The sequence below is a fragment of the Lycorma delicatula genome, chromosome 3, assembly GCF_047948215.1.
Source record: "Lycorma delicatula isolate Av1 chromosome 3, ASM4794821v1, whole genome shotgun sequence".
NCBI lineage: Eukaryota > Metazoa > Arthropoda > Insecta > Hemiptera > Fulgoridae > Lycorma > Lycorma delicatula.
The window spans coordinates 195,873,705-195,897,619 of NC_134457.1; the positions used below are offsets into that span (position 1 = coordinate 195,873,705).

General features: G+C 32.4%; 1 protein-coding gene across 5 annotated transcripts in view; it reads right to left on the reverse strand.

Moving 5' to 3' along the window:
- LOC142322336 (serine/threonine-protein phosphatase 2B catalytic subunit 2-like) overlaps positions 1-23,915 on the reverse strand; it is a 552,551-nt gene that overhangs the window by 386,459 nt on the left and 142,177 nt on the right. The gene's annotated exons all lie outside the window — the stretch shown is intronic.

The window sequence follows — 23,915 nt, forward strand, 5'->3', positions numbered from 1 at the left end:
TCGGCGATTTCCTGGTCTTTCATCTGGCATATTTCTGTGCAAAACCCGTATCCAAACTAACGTATATTCCACATTTGCGCTGCAATTTTTTCTTCTATTTCCGGATATTTCGTGTTTTTCCACCGAAATGATTTCTTGTTTGATCGGCATCGATAAATTTGTTTTCTTTCTTTCGCCGCTTACGAATGCAGGATAAATCGGCTAAATCGAATCGATTGTCTGTAGCACTATTTCCACGCTCCTTTTTGTAACCTTTTCGCAACAGTGAATGAGCGCGGTCTCTTTTTTCACTCGTTCTACAATTCTACTGTATACGAACATTTTACGTACAGAATGTTCGTCGTTGCAACGAAAACCGTTGGTAAATAAAATACAATATTATTGATAAAAATGTTTTCGTATAAAATAAGAATAGCCTATGTGTGAGAAAAATGCCAAGGACAGCTTCCGATAAGTCTGGCACCGCGTTGTATGTAACGGTTTCTACTAAAGGTAATCATTCGCGACCAAGTTTTCTGTTTTATCTAAATCATTTCATTTCCCGGATGTACATTCGTAGTCAAAACATAAGAGATTGCATTACAATTCTGTACGGATCGATAAATGAATATAAGTTTAATGACTGCATCGTCGATGTGAAACCTTAAAATCTGTGTACGACAAGCAGACTATTTTAGCAACCGTCATTCCGGAAAAATTTGTGCGCGAGTTACACGAGTGAATATGGTATATACAGTACTTCGTAGCTAAACCGGAACGTCCGGGTATTTGTAGCGATGCTCTAATAAAATTCAAGAACCGTTAGGCCGATCTGAAAGATTCTTTTATCATTGTATATATTGAACTAAGAGGAAAGGTTAGGGCGTAAATTTATATTTAACTCATTCCCAAATAACTTCATTACCGGGTAGGCATTACGCATTGTAACAGTAAGTTTGTAATTTACAATGTGACAGGTTTTTTTTTTGTGAAGTAACGACACGATTTACCGACTAAATCTAATCTAAAACCTACACAAAAATCGTAAAATAAAACATTTTTGTTCTGCTAACCAGCAGAACAGCGCACGGTTTTGTGAGATTTTCGATCAATGTCTCTACAAAGAGAACGAGGAAATTGAATTCTACAATATGTTGAATACTATGATACTTTTTAGAATAAAAACTATTAAACTGAAACTGAGAACCCGTCAGCCTGAAGTAATTTAGGTAAAGATAAAATTCTGATAGAATAAAATATCAATTAAGTTGTAGATTTTCTTATTACAAAAAAAAAATTCATCTTATGAAAAAAATTTTCACTTACTTAAAAGCCACTGAAGAAAATATAAAGAGAAATCATGCTGAAAAGACTTCATCAAAAATCAAACGGATTACGTTGTGGCTTTTATTATCTCACTTTACTTCTGTTTTGAAAAACGTTTTCCGCTAGTAAAACTGGATAGAGTGAAGTACGTCAGATTTGAATCATCAGTACATAGAGGCAGGTTGATTTAAAAACGTGTTAAGAAAACGAACGCTTAATTTACAAAATGATATGCTGAATAACAAAACATTATTAGTTGCTTATTTCCTCCGAGATCGAGATAAAGATTTGTACGAGTTAATGAGGATGTATTAATTGTCTTACGGTTAAATCGTTTAACTCAATTTGGAACGTAAGCTTTGTTTCTTAAAGAAACCGTTAATTAGAATTAACTTTTTATAGATGACAGACGTTAGACTTAGCAACTGGACTAGGACATTTTTAATTCTTTAATGCTGTACGTACTTTTAATCAAGAAAAAGTAACGTGATTCTTTTACTTACTATTAAGATTAACAACAAATATCTCTTGTTCGTGGATTTAATTTAACTCTCAATTTAAGATTTCGGATGCCTTTTTGTTTTTAATTTTACGCACCGTTTTTTAATGGGAAAATCGATTATTTTATTTGTACAAAATAAATAAATTTGCAATCGCGTAGAAATGTTATAATAATAACTGTTCAGGAGTTAATAAATACTGAAAAAATATAAAATTTAAGTTTAAATTTGCAGCAAGTAACAATAAAAATATTGCGGTCAGTTTAAATCGAATAATATTCTTGTATAAATACTATTACTCACTAGCAAATTTTTTAACTATGTTAACTGCGCTGCATTTTTTACTTATATTGATAGATTCTATTTTGTAATTTGTGATTCACTCGAACATTTCTTATTTGCGGTTATTAAAAAATAATAAAACATTTATTTACTGTTTCTTCAGTAATTTACAGTCGATACACCCGATTACAATTGCAGGTAATCGCCGTACTTAAATTGAAGCTATTAGGCTTTTAAACAATTTTAATGCAGTTTACAGAAAAAAATCGCTTTCCCTATGGCTTGATCAAACACGAAAAAATTCCAAATTTTTAAAACTTTTTCTTAATTATTTTTCTAATTTGATGATTTTTTAAATCTGAAGTATACTGTCAAAAAGTAGATTATTCAAGCTTAATATATTTTTTTATTAGTCCCTCTAAGCCTCTTGGTTGCAAATAAAGTAATTTGAACGCAATCATTTTTTATCAAAAGTGTAGGTGTCCCTTAAATTTTTTGTACTAGTGTAGTAAGTAGGTATTTAATTTTAGTTAGAAATATCCGGAAAACATCATTTTTACCTTTTTTTTAATCAGCCATCGTCTTCTAGACCGACTGAACCCTCTTAATTTTCTATGGGCCTTCTACCGCCCCCACTCAAGGTCCCAGCGCCCACAAGGAGGAGTTATCGCCCACTTTGGGAACGAATATATGCTTTAAATATTGATTGATTTGTAAGTAGTGTAAAGATATTTTTAATGGTTAATCGGGTAGAAAGTTTAATGTCACGATGTAAGTAAAGACAAAAGATTTACCGGTATCGTCTACGCAAATAGGGGTATTGTTCTCATTTTTAAGTAGATTTCAAAAGAAAGCTACCTATTGTAATGGGTACCATGATTCGACTTCCAGCAAATTTCGACATATTTTCGCGTTTCACATCCCCAGACCGTTGTTTATATATATATATATAACTGCCGTAATTTTACGCCAATCACTTTCAAATTTATACATAAAATATAACGACCAAAAATCTCGGTCGAGTTCGTTGATGGGCAAAACCGGACCATGGAGGTTGAAATGGGGGAGCATTTTCGATAAAAACAAAATATCACTATAACTTTCTTATTAAGTAAAATATTGAATTCGTTTAAAGTTCCTACTACTATTCTTTGGATAAGGGCCTAAATCGTATCTAAGTAAAGTTTTTCGATATCATCAACCATTGGCTCAGCGGGTGGAAAAAATGAGGTTTCGAAGACAAAAAAATCGTACCTCCCTTAATAGGCACAGTATAGAATCGATTTAAATTGGTCGTTAGTCTCTATACATTACCAAAAACTTTCGTTTGTAACAATTTTTGAATGACCAACCCCTACTGAAGGGATGATGAAAATGTTGCTGGAATTGTAAGAAGATTGGATTTGTCGTATGCTAAACATGTGAAACTTTTTTCACATGCAACCGTTGTCGTATTGAGTAAATTTGAAGTTTTTCTTAATTTAAAGGTGGAAATCTTTTTTATCCCCTACTATTTTTTCCCTATCGGTGAAATCTAATTACGCCTTCCGGCGTGCCGAAAGCGATTTTTTTTTAATCAATTATTTTGTTATTTTACGGTAAACACATTATAGATATATTACTAAATCCAATAACTATAAGTTTTTAATACATATTCTTCGTACCTAATTATATTAAATTTAGCACTTCCTGTTGTTTGACTATTTTCTAGTCATGGAAAGTATCGTGATGTTACCATCACCCTATCCGTGAATATTAATATACTCGTATAAATTTTAACAATGGCTTTATATTAATAAATATGTAGTTTTTTGAAATATCAATTTTTGTTTTCTTTTCTTTCGCAATTGTTCAAAGAAATATTAATTTTTATTTTTTTTATTTCTTTGTAAAAGAATTCAATAAATTGTTCAACGATTTATTAATATTGCCAATCATTCTGATATTACTTTACGATACTGCTGTTTCAATTTTTGTAAATCTCTTTAAAATCAATAAAAATGCTTATACCATTCAGTTTCCTCGGAATAACATTTTAACCAGTCTATCCTTGAAAAAAAGAAATGGAGATGAAATATTAAAATAAATGGTTGAGTGGTGGGGGGGAGAAAGCGAAAAAATAACAAAGAATTAAGTAAACACAAAAGAATTTGAAAATACTTTTATTTGAGAATCCTACTGCATCAAAAAGTCAAACGATTCAAAAACTTTAAAATGTAAATTAAATGTCGGGAAATACTAAAACTTTATTTTACAAAGGACTTTGTTGTACGGTATAGCGATATAAAAGTTAACGTACGCTTATATTCGAGTTACATACAAAAAGCGAAGCCCTAACTGAAAAGAGTAAATATGCGCTCAAAATGTAAATTTTACTTCCTTCCCTACACTGACAAGGCTTGAACTTTTCTACATATTATAGCAGTACGTGCGTGCAAGATACGTTCACTTTTACAGCGCAGAAATCGCATAAACTTGTTCTAATACGAGCGGTTGTAATACATACTGTTATTACCGATGAAACACGAAACTTGCGTCATACTGTACCGATTATACGCTTTTACAGTGTCGGCATGGAAAACATTAATTCGTATATAAGAGAAAAATAAAAGCTCAACAAAAATAATAATCCTTTCAAATCGATTGCTTAACGGATTTTTGTTTATATTTTATACATTAATGCGCATTACCATTACAGGATTAGTAAATTTGAACTGGAAGGGAAAAAATAATCCAACAGCAGACCTGAGCGTCAAAAAAAATTCGATTAAATACTTGTTTTTAAACAACGAATAAAGATTTTTTTTTTTTAAATTAAAAAATTTATAATCCTCGACTATGCTAAATTTATGGATAACGAATTAGAAAAAAAAAATAATTAAAATTTGGTACGAGTAATGACGATAATTCCGCAAAACTAAATCTAATTCTAAATACAAACTCGTTTACATCAAAGCACTAAACCTCTGAACAATTGACGAAAACATTTTTTTCACTTAATTTTTATATACATAAAATCTTAAAACGATTGTATATATAAAAATTTTTTAATAGATTTTTACATAATGCATAATTTTATATTAAAAAATAAAATACATAGCCTTACGTATAACGTTGACATCCAAATAAAATTATTATACAGCCTCAGACAATGGTTTCATTAGCGAAACACTTACCTAGAAAAAAAAGAAAAGAAAAACATGTTTTAATTATTACTGTTCAGCACTTCTACTACAATTGACTTATAATTAATGAATACACTATAAAGCCTTCAAATAGTACAAAAACAAACCGTGAATTCTTCCACGTTCTCATCCCTAACAAACTTCCTCAAATTCTCAAATTTCGGTTAATACAGCCAACAGAAATACTAAGACATAACCTTAAAACTAGTAAAAACGACTTAAAAAAATCGGCTCAAAATTTAAAACTCAACAGAGTTTTACCGAGAAAATTTTAATCGATCAAGGAAATTTTAAACTCTTGATGTATAAGACCAACATAGGAATCAAACTAAGCCAATTCATGAAACGGATATAGCTTCTTATAATAGATATCAGTATAACACGAACAAAAATAAAAACATTTTTTTGAAAAAAATAAAAAAACAATTGAATCGCAAAGCACAAAACTTAAAAAAAAAATTAGCACAAAAAATCAAAAATATGCCTCCACTTGAAATTTTAACTATTTGAAACGAAAAAACTCACTAAGTTTTCTTGTTTCGTAAATTTAAAAACTCACTTGGATTTTAAGCTTGAAAATCGGTCGTGATTTATCCGATACGGATGCTTAATTAGTAGCGTAAATGTACAAACTACAACAAAAAAAATTAAACAAGGTTACAAAAAAAATATATATAAACATGAATTGTTGATAAAACTGGAACAATCAGTTGCACTTTGTTCCCGATGTAAAGTTCTGCAAGTTTTCTTTTTATTTTATTGTTTTTTATCAATCATAGGGCCAAAATGTTCATAAAAATATTGCAGACCGAGTGACTGTGTAAGTTGATACTATTGTCATTTTCGCCTTTTTAAGAAATATTGTACTCAAACATTAACGTTACTCGCAAAAGATAAGGTAGCAACTATTATAGAACGTCGTCTTGTTTTATTTAAAAAGAGTAATGAGGTCACGGACATAGAAACGACCATTTAAACTCTATCTATAGAGTAAATTTATAACAGCAGAAAAGTAATAAATATGTCTTAGCTGTACGGGCATTAAAAATAAAAGACTATTGTTCTACGGAACTTTTAATGGAACATTATTGAACGTAAATGCGGCAGCGCTACATTGCGGTCTTCGGTAGAGTTTTGTTTTGTTAGAAACTCGAACCGTGTTAACCGACACCGGATACACATCTCCCTAACATCGATAGCCTACGAACGGAACATAGGGAAAAACAACAAAACAGCAGCAGGAATCTATGCGCTCTTGTACCCGGTGTTGTTTAGCAGGAAGGATGTACAGCATAGAACAGTGTAGTATTAACAGTACAACAATCTTTTTACTGTTTAACGTTCTAGGAGGAGAGGACTGTTCTAAAGTTGGCATTGTAAATTAAGTAGCTGGCACAAGTGGCGGCGTTAATCACATTACGAAACATAAATATATACAATCACACAGACACACACAAATGGCCTACGAGTCACTGTGAAACAATGCACCTTGTTAATCGCACCGCACAACAATCTGAGTCAAGGAATGCATCGATTGACATTTCTCGTGGTAATGCAATAAATGAAATCATTAAACAAGGTCTGCTTACGGAAGCTATTAATCGCAATAAGTAAAACACACTTTAATGAATGTTAATAAAAACTATTTCATAAGTTTAAATCTAATGTAATATCAAAACGCTTCTGACCGTATAATTAAACTTAAATTACAATGTTACTGGACGACCGGTTGCTTTATCGGTTAAAATGCTAGCTTCTAGATCAGACGGTCACTAGTTAGATTCCCAGAAAGCATATGTAATTTCTACACCGATCTTTTTACACCTCTGTAATATAACCGTATAGCAAATAGAAGGGTATTAAAACAGAAATAAAAAAATATTCAGAATGCGAGTTTCGTACCGCGAATAACAGGACCAGATTAGCTACTATCCACGCTTTCAATTTACAAGTAATGATAATTAGTCTTCCACAGAGTTCTCATTTTAATAGGAATAATAAAAATTTCAGTTATCTAATTTGCTGGAACATACGGGTACCAGAACAGAAATTTGTAGCGTGACGATATGATCTGTATCGTCCTGCCTTAATAACTCCTAAATATTTGTCTCAGAGACGTAAATGCTGTGTCATATTTTAACTTACATAGTCAGCTCACCGAAACGACTTTGAGTTTGCGAGCGGGTTGCCGGGGAGGAGCGCATATCGGCCACTAAAACTGGCGCTCTCGCTCATTTCCATTCAGTGTAGCTCACGACTTACGAAGTTATAGCGCGGTGATTCGTGCGTTTGTATTTAGTTTGTCGAGATAAATAGATTTAAGTAATGATAAATGTATTTTGGACAATACGTACGTGTAAAAAATCAAAGTAAACGTATAAAAAAATATAAAAATTCAATATGTCGGCCTCAGTCCGCGTAAAAGCCAGCCGGATATATAAATTACTCATATTGAAAAGGGGAGGTTATGGGCCACGCACAGATACCCCAATGTCCGGTGCCGAGCGAGCGAGACTGTTTCGGGAGCGTCGCAATATTGGCACGGCGCGCTCAGTGAACGACGCCGTCGTTCAAATTTAGTAAGCAGTCAATGTTTCGTTTTTATTTCAATCCAATACACTAAAAAGTAACTCCCTGACATACAACCGGGCTAATTTATCTGTACAGTTGGCCAAAGAAGGAACTAAAATTTTCCATTGGAGACTTCCAGTTTTGTTAAAAAAAAAAACTATGGTGGTTCTCCCATTTAACTCTACATTTAAGTTGGTCGGTCTGTAGCTTGGAGGAACTTCATCCAAGGATTGAAACGTTTCACGTTAAACCAACGGCCGTGCGCCCTGACACCACCCCACACCGTATTTTTTTAAAAAATTTTTTCATGATCTTGCATTCCTGGTACTTACATCTATAAAAAATTCGATGACACCCGCTTTAATGAGTTATAATTTTTTCATTTCATAAATACCGATTTCTGCTTTAATATCTTTTAACTGTACACTAATCTCTAATTACAATTGCTAATGAGTTTTAATAAATTTTTAACCTACGAAAAATGCCTAGCACGACTGAAATTCAAACTCAGAACCTTGCCGTCATTTTATGGGATTTTCTTTATAATCAGCACAACGTTTTGACTGTTTAATAACGAGATGTATACAGGATGAAATGATATTGTAAATTCTAGTTCGGAGACCGAATTAAAAATTTATAATCTTTTTCCTTTTTAAGATAAAAGTATGCAAAATACATACACGCACACAATCAGATATACAAACAAGGTAGCTGATAAATTCAGGAATGTTTTCACCAGCTATTTACAATAGAATGTGTTTCCTTTATTCCGTATAAATTAAAATAACAGTATGAAAACAAGAAATATAGATACGTAAGATGAAACTTTAAAAAAAAAAAATTAAAATGAAAGCAGACAGACTTCTTGAAAGCACAAAATGGACAAGTTTTATGCACGGTGAAAAAATATTTAACGGTCGATTTGGGTCAGCCATTCACACAGTTTCACGTAACATCAATAACTCTAACAAACCGAGAGTTAACTTATTCATAAATATAAATCATTATTAATTAACGAGGTCAGCAGATAATATGGCAAATGTTAATTAGGCCGACTCATTAGAAAAAAAACTAATCGATTTATTTTATTTTTAAAACGTTTATTTATATCTACATATATTGTACGGCACATAAAAAAACTAATGGGTATCAGAAAAATAAAAATGATTCATTCTTGATTTATAACTTCGTAGTTAAGCAGTTACATACCGGCGAGGGGTAAGAGGTAACGCACAACGCGTGACTTAACTGCTTGGCCGGACGCCTATTTCTTATTGAAAAGGAGCGACCTCCGCATCTCGATCTAATGTACATTCATTTGGCATTCGGAGTACCATCTCTTTGCTAATTGCTGACTGGCATTGTTCTTACGCTCTACTTAAGATGAATAAAACTTATATCTATCAATCTCGGAATAGAAAACGTTGGATATCATTCAATGATTACAAGTAAGATTAAATTAAGTACGAGTGAAAGAAATACGTAATAATAATTTATAATTAAATTAAACGACTTAATTAAACGACGTTTTCAACAAACTTAATATATCCATTTACTTCAAAGTCAATGAAAAAAATTATTTAATTTTAAAAAAAACATATAGAAAGTAGTTTGATGTGAAGGAAACGTCCAAAATTTATTGAACTTTTCCTTTCTTTTTCCTGTTTAGCCTCCGGTAATTACCGTTCGGATAATACTTCAGAGGATGAATGAGGATGATATGTACGACTGTAGCCTAGTACAGCCTCAGTTCGACCATTCCTGAGATGTGTGGTTAATTGAAACCCAACCACCAAAGAACACCGGCATCCACGATCTAGTATTCGAATCCGTGTAAAAAAATGTATTGAGCTATTAATAATTAAAGTAATTATTGGGTCAAATCAAGATAGCATCGAGAACTGAAAAATTAGCCAAAATAGAAAGAAGGATCGTAAGGACCTGTATTGGCGGGGTAAACTTGGTGGAAGGAAAGTGGAGATTACTCTCAAACCATAAAATCAAGGAGGTCGTTACACCAATTACAGAAGAAATAAGAAAGAAGAGAATAAAATTCTTTGGCCACCTCTTGCGTTTGGAGGAATCAAGGAAAAGTAAACAACTCTTGGAAAGATTGCTAAAGCTAAAAACGCAACCAGTGTGGCGCACTGAGGTGCTTCAAGACATCAAAGAAGCAGGCATTGCACTGCAAGATCTCAGAACAGGATCTGGAAATTATAACAACTTGCCCGGTGTTAAATTTGCAGAAAAGCCTAAAAAGAAAACGGGAACGGTTTAGACAGAGGAACGGAAAAGGGATTTTCCGGGAAAATGAAAGAGTATTGGAAGATAAGAAAGACTAAACATAAATGATTAATTGGTCCTTCCGGGTCGTAAAAAAAAAAAATTAAAGTAACTGCAGTAAATCTACAGTATCACAAATACATATCACCAATCTTCTCTTGACGTTTTACTTTAATTAATATAACAAAAACATAATAATAATAAGCCATCTTATAAACGCAAAGTAATTTTGGATATGAGTATTAATGCAGGATAAGTTAATCATTAAATCGATATAATAATCGTAAAATATCAAGAGCAGAATTCGTGACGTATTTACTGCGGACATTTTAATTACTTTTACAAGCTTTCCTTTTACAAAAATTTTACTTTTACTTTTTTTACTTTTACAAGAATAAATTTTACAAGTTTTCCCCAGACAAAAATTACAATCTTAATGAAAAATACAGAAGATTTTTTTCAGAAAATAATAATTAAATGTAAGAAACTTTGTGGAGGAGAAAACATAATTTGAGAAATAAATTATTCTTAATAATTAATCTCTCCTAAATCGAACGATGCGACTATTAATAGATAGTAAGGCAGCAGATATCGTTGCATGCATATGCAACGATGCATATACATGTACATTATGCATCGTTGTTAAAAAAAAAAACAGAATTTATGCTTATCAGAAAAACGAAGTACCCGATTAGAATAGGTAAACCTATGTTGAAAGGCTAGAAAGATCTGTATATTAGGATACCGTCATTCATTGAGTAAGATATCCACTGTTAAGATGACAGCATAAAATAAAACTATTAAATAATGATCTCTTTAAGATCAGTTATTAAACGACTTGACAACGGGTGCAAAACGAAATTATCGCGGTATTAAGTAATTTCTGCTCTGTTGTAAAGTTAGGAATTATGGACGCAGACTGAAGCAACAATAACTCATCGAACATATGAAACGCGGTTTATCGCAGAAGATTAAGATTTTCACGGATAGAATCTCAAAAAGAAAGACAAATATTACAAAGAATGGCGAAACAACCTGGAAAAGAGTTAATAATTTTAAATGTAGGAAATTGAAGTAATTAGACCACACAAAGCGAAGCGACAAAAAGTAACACAATTTGCAAAATAACCTGCAAAATAAAGCGATCGGATGAAAAGCTGTGTATAGAACAAGGATATCTTGGCCTAAGAAACTCCGAATGTCATTTCCGCTGTCAACTGATAAACTTAGTCGAACGTGTGGACAAAGCGAAAACATCCAAGATGATAACCGACATCAGTAACGGACAGATACAGGAAGAAAACGACGGAAATTTTACTAGGAAGATAAAAAATAAAAAACTGATTGGTTTATGATATTTTCAAATAAGAATTATTATCATAAAAGAACGATATACATTTAACTGAATTGCACACTAAAAATTCTACATTAATTTATGAATATAACGATGTTTATTTAGAAACTTCTAGGTTCCGACTACTCTCAAGATAGAAATTACTCGATTAAAATTTTTTTTTAACAAAGAATAATGTAGAGCTCGAATGTTTAAGAAATGATATGAACAAATATAAACGCAATTCTTCAATCGAACACAAACGTTTCGATCACAGAAAAGTAAAGATATTTGAAGAAAAAAACCAGTATCATACGGTAGCATAGATTAAGAAGAAAAAACAAACTCCGCTTTCAAACTACTAATATCGTTACGTCATTCATAATCAGAAGTCTTGTTATTGTCTCAGGTCACTGACATAAAGGTGAACGAAGGGTAAAGCTTCAGAACGAATGAATATATCGGAGGACGAATAAAATTTATAATAAAATTCTGAACGATAGTTCATGACAGAATATTTTATCTGGAATAAATAAACTTATAATGAAGACGTGAAAGAAGGTTAATGCTGTATAATAATACCCGTATTGTAATAATAACGATAAAAAAATCATAAGGATTCATTATATAACACGATGGCATAATCGAAGAATTCTGAGCAAGTATAAAGTAAGTTTTATTAAACAGATTTGAGAAGGAAAAAAACGTAATTTTTATTCATAAAATCGATAAAGTCAACAAAGGATTCAAACTATTTACTTAAAAATCAACCCGCATCGATTAATTTCGGAAGAAAATTACTGAAACTTTGCTTTCTACAATGAAACAATAAGCGTTAAAACTTAATTACGACCCGTCTTTATTTAAAGGGCTTCGACATCCACTGTTAAGATGACAGCATAAAATAAAACTATTAAATAATGATCTCTTTAAAAACAAAGAGTAATAGTTAAAAGCAACAGGTGTATTTTGAATAAACTTAAAATCGATAAACGGGGAAGGTAGCACTTAACAGAAGTTATTTGTTTACCTTATACATTTTTGAAGAACAGAACTCCTGATACGAATGCAAACCGACCATAATTATGTAACCTATTTTTAAAGAATCCGAAAACACAGAAAAATCTACTTCACCTAGCATGTTAACAACAAATATATATATATATATATATATATATATATATATATATATATACAGCAATGAATAGACACTATATATATATATATTTATTTTAAATAACTTCTACTTAGTTCACAAAGTATGAATAATGTGATCAATGTTACAGAACAGATCGTGCGGTCAAATATATTATAATAAATGAAATGTATTCTGTTTGTTAACTTTACTTGAGACATCATGTATCATAAAAAATAGCACTCTTCACTGTAAATAGTCAACAGGTAGGAATGTTTATATGTAAATCAGACGGCCTTAGTCAAACCTTTTCTTCGGTTTAAATAAATATTTCTGTTTTAACTAAAGCATAACGATTAAGGATGTCCCGTCAAGAACGTCGGATTGAATTCATGGCACTCGTTTTTTTGTCGGCATCGTTCCGTTACGTTTTGTTATTCGTTTTTGTTGCAGTTATGATGGAAGGTAATAAAACGAAGCGAAGGGTTTTGAACGTGAAAAAACTCATTACAAGAATGCCGAGGTTTATGTAGAGACTGTTGGAAAAGCTTTGTGTAATCCACGATCGTTATGTACATCTAGTAAGAAAACGGTTTGTAGGGCGATCAAGTACGAGTAATTCGAAGCAAAATATTAGACTGTAAAAATTAAAATATCCAAGCGATCCCGTTGAGAACTTCGCCGTTGCGCGTAAAAGTGTTAATGCGATCCAACTCGGTCGATTCATGTAGAACACACCATCTTCGCATGTCCCAGATGGGCTGATAATAGAAGGGAAATTTTAATTAATAGACTGACCCCTGACAATTTAATTAATTGGATGGTGTATAGTCAGGAAAATTGGGACTGGTTCAAGAAGTTCGCGGGGGAAATTCTCCGTATTAAAGAAGACGAAGAGAGAAGACGGGGGTCGTAGTTAAAGTAGGGAAGGGAGGACAGTCCCTCCGTGGAGGGCCCACATGCTGAGGTGTGCGGGTTCCTGAGAAGGGAGGGAACTCCTGGGGAACTGTGGGGTAAAGTTAAGACCTAGTCCCGGCCGGCGGTGTCGGCCCTGCGGGTGCCTTGGTGCTTGGTGGGGTCGGTGCCGCCGGTTTGAGGCATGGCAAAAGATAAAGACCGAGACCCGGTTCCCTGCCGAGGGGCTGAGGGACGGCGTTGCCGGACCTTGGCCATGAGGTGGGGGATTAGAGGCATGGCAAATGGAAAATAAAAGATCCGAGACCGGGGAGGCTAACTTGCCGTGCCGGACGTGCTGCCGGTGGGTGGGGGACGCCTCCTTTGAGTATATGGACACTCTTCCCGACTAAAAAAAAGGGCCGGACGAACACTCCGTTAGTCCGTACTAAAAAAAAAAGAGGGGCGCAAAACTGTCAAAACAAAATGAGAAAAATCGCAACGAAGTTTCTGAATTAGAAAACTTCTGAAAAAAAATTCTAAAAACCAATAAAACAATCTAATTTTATGTAATAATGACCACAAAACTTTCAAGGCACTACTCTAGTAATCTACATAAATAAAAGACAATGTCTGTATATCTGTGTGTGAGAGAAACAGCGCAGAGACCGCTGCACCTACAGGTACGAAATTTGACACGAAGGTGGGCCAGGACAGGAACCGAATCACCTCGAAGCGATTTCTTTCGATTTTCGAAGTAGATTTTTCGTTATTCAATATTTAATCGATTTTTTCAGGGAAGTTCCGTACTAAAATTTTTGAAAATCCGGAAGTTGAACAGGTACAGGAAAAATTGTATACAGGAAATTATTGATACCCTCCACAACGAGACCAACTTCAAATCTGTACAATAATTAGAGCGCGTCAATAATTAATTAAAATAAGTACTTTTTCGGACGAAACGATATTTTCCCGTAGTCTTTTTGTAAATCGCGGTAAAAACTTTACTACCTGTCGTAAAAAAACGAATTTATTTTAGAAAATACCCAAGAGTTGGCTTTCAAATGAAAGAAAAATTATTCAAATCCGACGAGAAGTTCGTTAAAAAATTTTTTCCCGAAGTCGTAAGTTCAAAAATTACCAGCGTTAAGCACGTTTCGAACGCTCCTGGGAAAATATCTTTCTCCCTTTCTCCGTTAGTCGTAATTGTATGATGCGTGTCACATGGTCAGAGGGGGAGTGAGAAAGAAGGCATGTGTGTTATTTACGAACAACACCTTAAACAAGATTGTCAGACCTCGCTATATTAGGAACTGAGTATGAACTCGTAACATTTTAGATGATTCAGAATTAATTAGAACTAAATATTCGTAAAAAAATTCGTTTGATTTATACTCTCGTTAACTGTTTTTTTTTTTTTTAAATGAAGTATTTTACGTGAAAAGTATTTTTGTCAATTACTGAATACACTGTTTATTGTATTCGTTAAAAAAATGTAAAAAAAGACCATATACCTCTTTTTTTTGAATCCTTACACAGTAGTTCGATAGAGGCGCAATTTGTTTTTTACGGAGCGCTTCAAATGCTAAATCCGATCCTGTTAAGAGGCAAAATACAATGGTTTTTCATCGTTAGTGAAATCGTTACTTTAGCATTCAACGGACAAAAAATCATCGGCAATGATGAGGCGCATTTTCACTTGAGCGACTTCGTTACAAACAAAACTGCCGCATTTAAAGAAAAGAAAACCGTCGGGAAACAACGATATACTTGCAACGAGTCACTTAAGTGCAGATTTTTGGCCGGTGGAAGTGATCGGACCTTATAACGATTAAGTGGAAAACGTTATCGAAATATGGTTTAATATAATTCTTTTATGGCCTTATTGGAACGGTATGTATTCTAAATAGTTGTCGTTCTAGGAGGATGGAGCTACCTTCCGCACCGCCGAGACGATTACCTTGCTGTAAAAATTCCTTGCCTGACGAAAAATTTTTCCAGACCGAGTCCTCCCTCGCAAAGGCGGCCAGAACTGGCAGGCGAGATCATGTAATTTGACACCGTGAGACGTTTTCCTTTTGGCGTCGGTGAAATTGTAATATATGAATACAAACAACGAACAGTGGAATATTATGAAGGAGGAAATTCGACATGTTAACGGCAATATTGAGAAGAAAGTTTGTGAAAAAGTCATCCCGAATTTCATCGATAAAATGACTTAATGCGAACAAATGCAATCTCTTACGAAAAAACTATAAGTGATACGATTTCGGAGGGAACGGATGCCAGAAATGTTTTTTATACTTAAATCCCATTAGTAATTTTTTACAATTTGAAAAATAATGTAATCTCCAGAAAAAAAATATTCAGCTGATTAAATCCAGTGATTGTATCGGGACACCTTTTATTTGAGTTAGGTTAAAAACGGTCAACTATCAAACTCAAGATGCGTCGACGTGCAATAAACGGTGAAATATCTTTATGGAATTAAAAATAATCCGTCATTTTTTATAAAAGATAGATTCAGTTTCATAAAAAAAAAATTGAAAACCGTTACTGATGTCGTTTTCATGGTAAAATGGAATATAATTTTCAAAAGCTGTTTACTAACCTTTTATATTCTAAAACAAAATGTAGCGGATGAAAGGTTGTCAACCAAATAATATCTACTGAACCAAAACTATTTCACTCGCGTACTGCAAACATTATATTTAAAGTTACTAAATTTCACACACCGATATAGATTTGATATGCACTATTCTACGGCTTATTAAAAAAAATTCACCACCGCAATACTGAATCGTAAAAAACGCATAACTTAAAAGCGACAGTTCAAGAAATGAATTAAAGCTTTTTAAAAAAACATTTTTAGTTTTTTTTTTTTTCAAGAAATCTTACAATACCGATGTAAAATGGCAATACACACTTTAAATAGCTCTAATTTGAGCTACAGAAGTTTAAAATTCGTTGAAAAATGATCGAGGATATGTGCATATTCAACCTCTATTTTAAGAGATAAATCTCTTTGATTATAAAGGATGAGTTATGAAATACGAGTAGATAAGTATAAAAAAATATATATATTTTGAAAATAAGGATATAACGGGAATTTTTTAGCGGAAGAAATTTTGGGTGGAAATGTTTATTTTAAAAAGATCATATCGTTGGAAATCTATAACACTTCAATTAAGTTTAACGTTTTCTACGGCAAAAATACCAGAGGAAAAAACATTTAAAAGAATTTTCTTTTTTCCAAATGTTAAAAGGAACGATAAGGTAGAAAAAGAATTAGTACAAACACATAAGCAAAAGACGACATAAGTTTTTCTTCATTCAAAATATAGAAATGAACCACTGAATGGTATACACATAATTTACAACGTGGCAAAGCAACTGACAAATCAAGCGTGTAAAGAATTAAACTTGTACCTTGAATCTGACAAGACCAATACGTTATTATTACTAATAGTATCTTCTCGTGATAAAGACCACTGCAGATTATTTTAATTTAATTATTCGTCATGCGATATTTGTTATTATTTTTAATTAAGTTATGTACACGTAATTAGTTTATTCTATTTTAAAGTAAAACTTCTATTATCTTATCTGTAGTGAAATTTCTATTGCGTAAAATGCGCACTGAAATTAAATATTTGCATTATTTATAATAGACGACCGAGATGGCACGGTAGCACATCCAATGTGCTACCGTGCAATCCCCGATGTGTTTTACGTGTTAAACACACCCCTTCCCATAAAAAGAAAAATTAAATAAGAAAAGGACAAAAAGAAGAAAAATCTTAGTTGAAGAAGAAAGGAAGAAAGACCAAATCTATGAAAGAACTGGGATTGTAAAGTTGTGTAAAATGAATACTAATACATATGTTTTAAAAGTATCTCGACACCTACTTTTGGAAGCACTTCGTTGAGTGAGTGAGTGAGTGAGTGTGTGTGAGAGAGAGAGAGAGAGAGAGAGAGAGAGAGAGAAAAAAGGTAACAGTACTCTAAGTCAATTAGATCAGTAATCGGTTAAGAATTCTAGTATTTATTCTAATTTGTAAAAAAAAATTCACAAAAGATGTTACTTCAGGAAACTTAACATTTCATCATATAAAATGACTAACATATATGTATGTTAGTTAAAAAGATGTTCATCTTTTTTAAATTAAAAAATAAAACGGATCTATAACTTTACTAGTTATGATTACTTTGAAACTGGATAAGTCGAGTTGACCTTACTAGACGGCGATATACCTACGACGTCAATAGAAAACTTAACAGAATATCGTATACGCTAAGTAACTAATTTTAAAGTTAAAATTATACAATCAGACCAACTATATGGAGTATTTTCAAAAACTAAGTAAACAAGATACTTAATAATAATAAGTCACTATATGTTATACGTGGCTAAAATATAATGGCGTGACCGGAGGACAACAAAATAGATATTATACATGTTACAGACTGGTATATAATGTACGATAGATGTATTATGACGTCATAACAGTTGTTGACTGTGTTGACACTTGACATTAGATAATACCAACAGTCAATCGCTCACTGCCTTTAACATAGCTTTGTGTTTGTTTATACAATAAGTAATAGGGTTAACTTAAATGATCACAGATTACGAAGTAATTACATGTATAAATAAACGATATTATTATTATTATTAATTAATGAACTACGAAAGCATCATAATCCGTCACAAACGATAAGTTAACAATGTATTATTACAAATTAAATATAGAAATAATAAATAAATATTATTTATTACTACACACGAATACAGCTAACACACAAACTTAATTCGGTAAAAAATAAAGCTTCTAAAAATAGTTATGTCAAGATAGGGATTTTACAAAACAAAAATTAAATAAATACACGAGTATATATATATTTATTTATTTAAAAAATCATATTACGGCAAAAAAACAATAAATAAATATCCAGCATTTACTGTGCCTAGGGAATGATTTGGCGATAATCTTTTTACAGTTTGTTAGACTTTGACGTAAACCATATATACGAGTATAATGCGCACGCGCATGCGTCACTCACTCACTCACTCACTCTCTCTCTCTCTCTCTCTCTCTCTCTCTCTGTGTGTGTGTGTGTGTGTGTGTGTGTGTGTGTGTGTGTGTGTGTGTGTGTGTGTGTTCCTCCTAAATAATATTTAGCAGGACCAATTCTATTTAATAGGACGAGATCCTGTTAAATACATGTAGGTAATATAATAAGTATACAAAGGAGCAAATGTGATGAGAAATTTTTAATTTGTACGTCGTATCTATTTGCCTTATAACATTATCACACGTCTGTAAATAAAAAAATTACGATTTTTAAAGTACGCCATAAAACCGTGATCGATGAACAAAGTACCAACCCTTAATCTAACAAAAATTCAACCAGCAAGCGATATGATTTTTTTTCTACAGAATTTTCTATAAAAAAAGTGTAAAATTTCATTTATCTTCGTTTTTGTTCCCGCTGATGCGAACCGATTAAAAAATAACAATAACACAACAAACGTAATTAAAAAAATCTGATCTGGACACCACATGACTTCCTTGTACACCTATTAAATTACATGTACACAATTTTTTTAAATGAAAAGTACATAAAATTTTATTTCATTAATAACTTGATATTTTTCATTTTTTTATTGTTATTATTGAATTATATTATTTATAAATATATTTTGCAATCAGAGGTTAATTACACTGGGGAACTAAAAAGAATTTTTTTGTCTCAAGAAGAAAAATATACGATTCTGATAGTATTTTTTCTCCTGAATTTAAATATATCGGTTTTCCCTATCACGCAAGGTTTCCGAGAGACAGGCATTTATAATTTCAAACATTTGAATACTTTCTGCATTCTTAACCACACAATATTCAAATAATTGGCTCACCAAAAAGTAAGACACGACGACTTTCTGCTGCATTTCGCCTGTGAAGCAACACTTTTGATGGACCAACAATAATCGGCCGGCATATTAGGATTCCATTTGCCTTGATACCTCTTTTCCATAGCTGAAATCTTCTGATGAAAGTGTTTCCCGAGCTAATTGCTCACTGCGCCAAGATTTTCCGGGAAGATATCTAAGTGCGAGTGCAGGTGTACTTTTAAGAACATATTACAACCCAAATTTTTATGAGATGTTATAAGACCGTTGACAATATCACGGTAATTTTCCGCCTTTCGATTTCCCAACAAAACTCTGACTAAATTTTTGAACGCTTCCCAAGCTGCTTTCTCTAGTGGATTCAATAGTTCCTCAAACTTTTTATCGTGCATTAGTGATCGTATTTGTGTACCCAGAAATATTTCTTTTTTTAATTTTTGCATCTCTTAATTTTAGGAAACTTTCGTTTTAAGTACATAAAACCAGGAGTATTGTCCATGGCCTTAGAGAAATTCTTCATTAATCCTAGTTTCATATGCAACGGAGGTAGAAACACATTTTTAGGATTACACAATGCGTCATGTTTCACATTTATCTGTTCAGGAATGAGTGATTCGCGTTTAGGTAATTCTTTCCAATGAAATGGTTTTTTCTGTCCCTACTACACCATTCGCACAAAAAACAACAGAACTTTGTGTAACCCAAGCTGCAGACCAAGAATAAGTGCAATTACCTTCAAATCACCACAAATATTCCATTCAAATACTGTATATTGAAGCTTTTCCAATATAATTTAAAGTTTTCATATGTTTCTTTCATAGTAGCAGGGTGAGCAACAGGCACTGATGGAAATTTATTGCCATTATGCAGAAGCACAGCTTTTAAACTAACTTTAGAGGAATCAAGGAAGAAGCGCTATTCTGCTGAGTGATGTTCATTACAAAGTGTCTCCATAAGAGAAGAAATGTCATTACAAAACACTAAACCATTTTACCCGGAAAAATAGGCTTTAAATTCAAAATAACGATTACGATAGGTACATACCGTTGTATTTTTTTGAAGAAGATTCCATCCTTTTAGCCGGGAAGCAAGCATTTCAGACTGTTTTTTGGATAACTTTAAATCTCGTATGAGATCGTTAAGATTTTTTTGAGTCAATAAATGAGGCTCAGATAAACTGCTTTGTTCGAAAGTTGTATCACCAGAAACTGTTTCTTTTTCTTCTATCACACTCTGAGCTCTCTTCATCTGATGTCAAATGTTTTGGAGGCTTTGGGATGGGCAATTCTTCGCATTGTGGAACTGGTCTCATCGCAAGTTGCAATTTAGGGTACACCACTGTATGTTTTTTTTTTTTGACGTAATCTCTTTAATGTTTGTTAAGCAGAAATAACAAGTCAGAAGAGTGATTTTTCCGAAATTTTTCGCGATCACAAAACTTCCTTTACTCCGAACAAGGAATTTTTAACTTTTTTTTTTTGTTGTCAAACCTAATGCATATTTAATAACCAAAAATTATTTGTCAAAAAACTAAAACTTTAATTAAAATTAACAAAAAATTATATTCGGTTGGGCAAAACATGAAAAAAAAATCCATCACGTTAATCCTGGGTTAGGATTATCAGTATTATAAATAGTTATTATTAATCCAGTTCAGGTTAACGATACACAACATTATACGCTTTAATACAATATTAACTCGCTTCTAAAAACTGAAACCGGCGGAACAAGGAAAAATACTGTGAGAACACCAACGATTGAACACGTCATTAAAAACGTTTACCAATCCATATCCAATGGTGAATATTTCGCTCTAGGTAACATATCGGCTGTTTTTATTTGGCCGGATTGTTGTTGCAGTAAATGTTGAAAAATAATATAAAGTATATTCAAAGAGGAAAATGGTTGTATTAGGTTATACTGAAAACTTTCAGATTTCTTTCTCCGTAAAAACGTAAACGAACAGCTAAAAAACATAAGGAAACGCTATATAAATGCCCGTTAACATGCTGCATTAATAGCGTATAAATGCGGTATTTATAAGCAAAATTATATTACTTTTATAAACAACAGATTAACGTGAAACTTCACAATGAATTTATTTCATAATAATAAGTATATCTGATAAAATACAATAATGAAACGGCGAAGAAAAAACACTCAAGAGTCATTTATATAAAAAATTAAAAAATCTAAATTTAGTTGCACATTTTAATCGATAAACAATTATCATTAGAACAGAGGAATAGAAAATAATAAAATAAAAAAACGAAACAAAATAAGAACGAAGTGTAATATTACCGATCAATAGATAAATTAAAATAATACTACAAAAAATAACCAGTCAAAACAATTTCAAGTGTTTCAGATAATTTAAAATAAACCTTTACTTCCGACTTTTATCATTGTTTAGTTAAACGTTTATTTTTGTCATGTTTTTGAAAAAAAAAATTATTATTTTTATTCTACGCTTAGTTTTTTAACAGTTTTTGAGCGATTTTTTTTTGTTGAGATTTCACTTCAATAATGAAATTCATTTTTAATATAAAAAGAAAATCATATTGTAAAGTTAGCGCAATAAATATGGTTTATACAAGGCCGAGTACTGTATGTAGCTGCTGTATTTGTACAAGTGTTATATTTATGAGTACATACTACTACACGTCTACTAAAACTTTCATCAGATTAAGATAACAATAACTGTAACACGTTTAAATTAAATAACACACAGATAGACGCACATTCGATTAGCGTACATATAAGATAATAAATTACACGTAAACAAACAGTTAGAACTGATACGCGTTATTCCATGTAAACAGTACTCGTCTATATCTTCCATCACCAAAACCAGGAACAGAAGGTTAATATTTGAACATTATTCACAATATTCAAGCGATCAGTAGTACTTAAAGATTTAAAATAAACTGGTAATTTAAATAAGAAAGTTTGAGGTAAAATCAAATTTTATCCGTTTATCTATCACGTCAGCGTTGGTTCTGAAGTGACCGGAATGAAATTCTTAAAAGTGTACGTACATACGCTTTACAGCAAGGATGGAAAATAAAATATCTACTAAAGAATAGGCTTTTTGTACGATAAAAATGCGGATATTTAAAATTAGGTAACTTAATTACGTGTGAAATGAAGAGCCTTAATTACGTGTGAAATGAAAAAAGGCGTCGAAAACTGTATCGAACCATTCAATTGATCGATTACAAAAATACCTATTACTTAATCAAAATGTAAAACTTAACTATTAATTAAACCGTAATAACTGCTACCATTTATATTTATCGTTTTACTATTACAATTTTTTCTTCTAACCGCTGTTCCACTGCACTGAATAAAAAAAAAATACCCATGTTAATCTAAGATAACTGTTCAAAAAAGTATTCAAATGTTTCGACTTTAGAAATATTAACGTAAATGTATATTATTTATTAGTTTACAGCAACAAGCGTTGAATTATGAAAAGAGACGGAGATTATTGCGACAAAGAAACGATTCCAATTTTTTTTTTTGTAATACGAAACGATTATTTTCTGAATAATAGAATAACTATTGTAACAATTCTGATATAAATAATCGACTTACTTTGGTATTTACTGATATTAAAAAAGGGAAATCTAATATAAAATGTGAACAAAAGGCCTACAAATACAAATACGTACGTAAAGAACAAAAATTCCACAACGAATGACTCGTTAAAATAAAAAAAATAGTTTTTTAATAATTTTTTCAGTTTACACAAGCCTTAATTTACAGAATTACTACATCGATTTCACATTAAAGGAAATTGAAGCAGAAGCACCGCTGTTTCGCAGCTGGGACCGGTCGACAAAGTGTAGATGGACCCGTAGACCGATTCCGGACCTTTAGTGATGGCTCCACCGCAAAAACGGGGAACCGGAATAAGAGTTGACCTGGTTCCTACCTATCGCGGTTGCTTCAGAGCATAAATGTGACGCAGGCACTGAGGACTTCCAATGAATGCAATTGTTGCGGAAGGGAGAGCACCGCAGAGCACCCTATGTTCGAACGGGACAGACTGTTTCGGCAAAGAAATGCACGGCTGAGAGAATTCGCCAAGTCACGATAACATCACCGACACTGGTGCAGAACGAACGGGCACAGCACGCGGTGTCAATTACCCGAACAAAGATAGCAGAGAATATAAGAAGTAAGGGGATGAATAACCCCTAATTTTCCCTTTGGGCTGTATTCCTAATTAAACCACGTCCAGCCCCGAGGAGAAGTAAAGATTAAAAAAATTTTTTTAAAAATTCTGTCACGATAAAGGCAATATAAGATCAAAATCTAGTTAACAGAATTTTTAACTGAATCCAGCGTTATCGGTCTACTTCCTTCTATCAGGTTCAATTAAAAGAACCGTCTTGATACCGGTTAGTGAGACTTATACGAGACCATATGCAGAATTACAACTATCATAACGGTTTATAAAATGTTATGAGGCAACTTACTTTCGAAAGGAAAATAAATTTTAACCGCATAC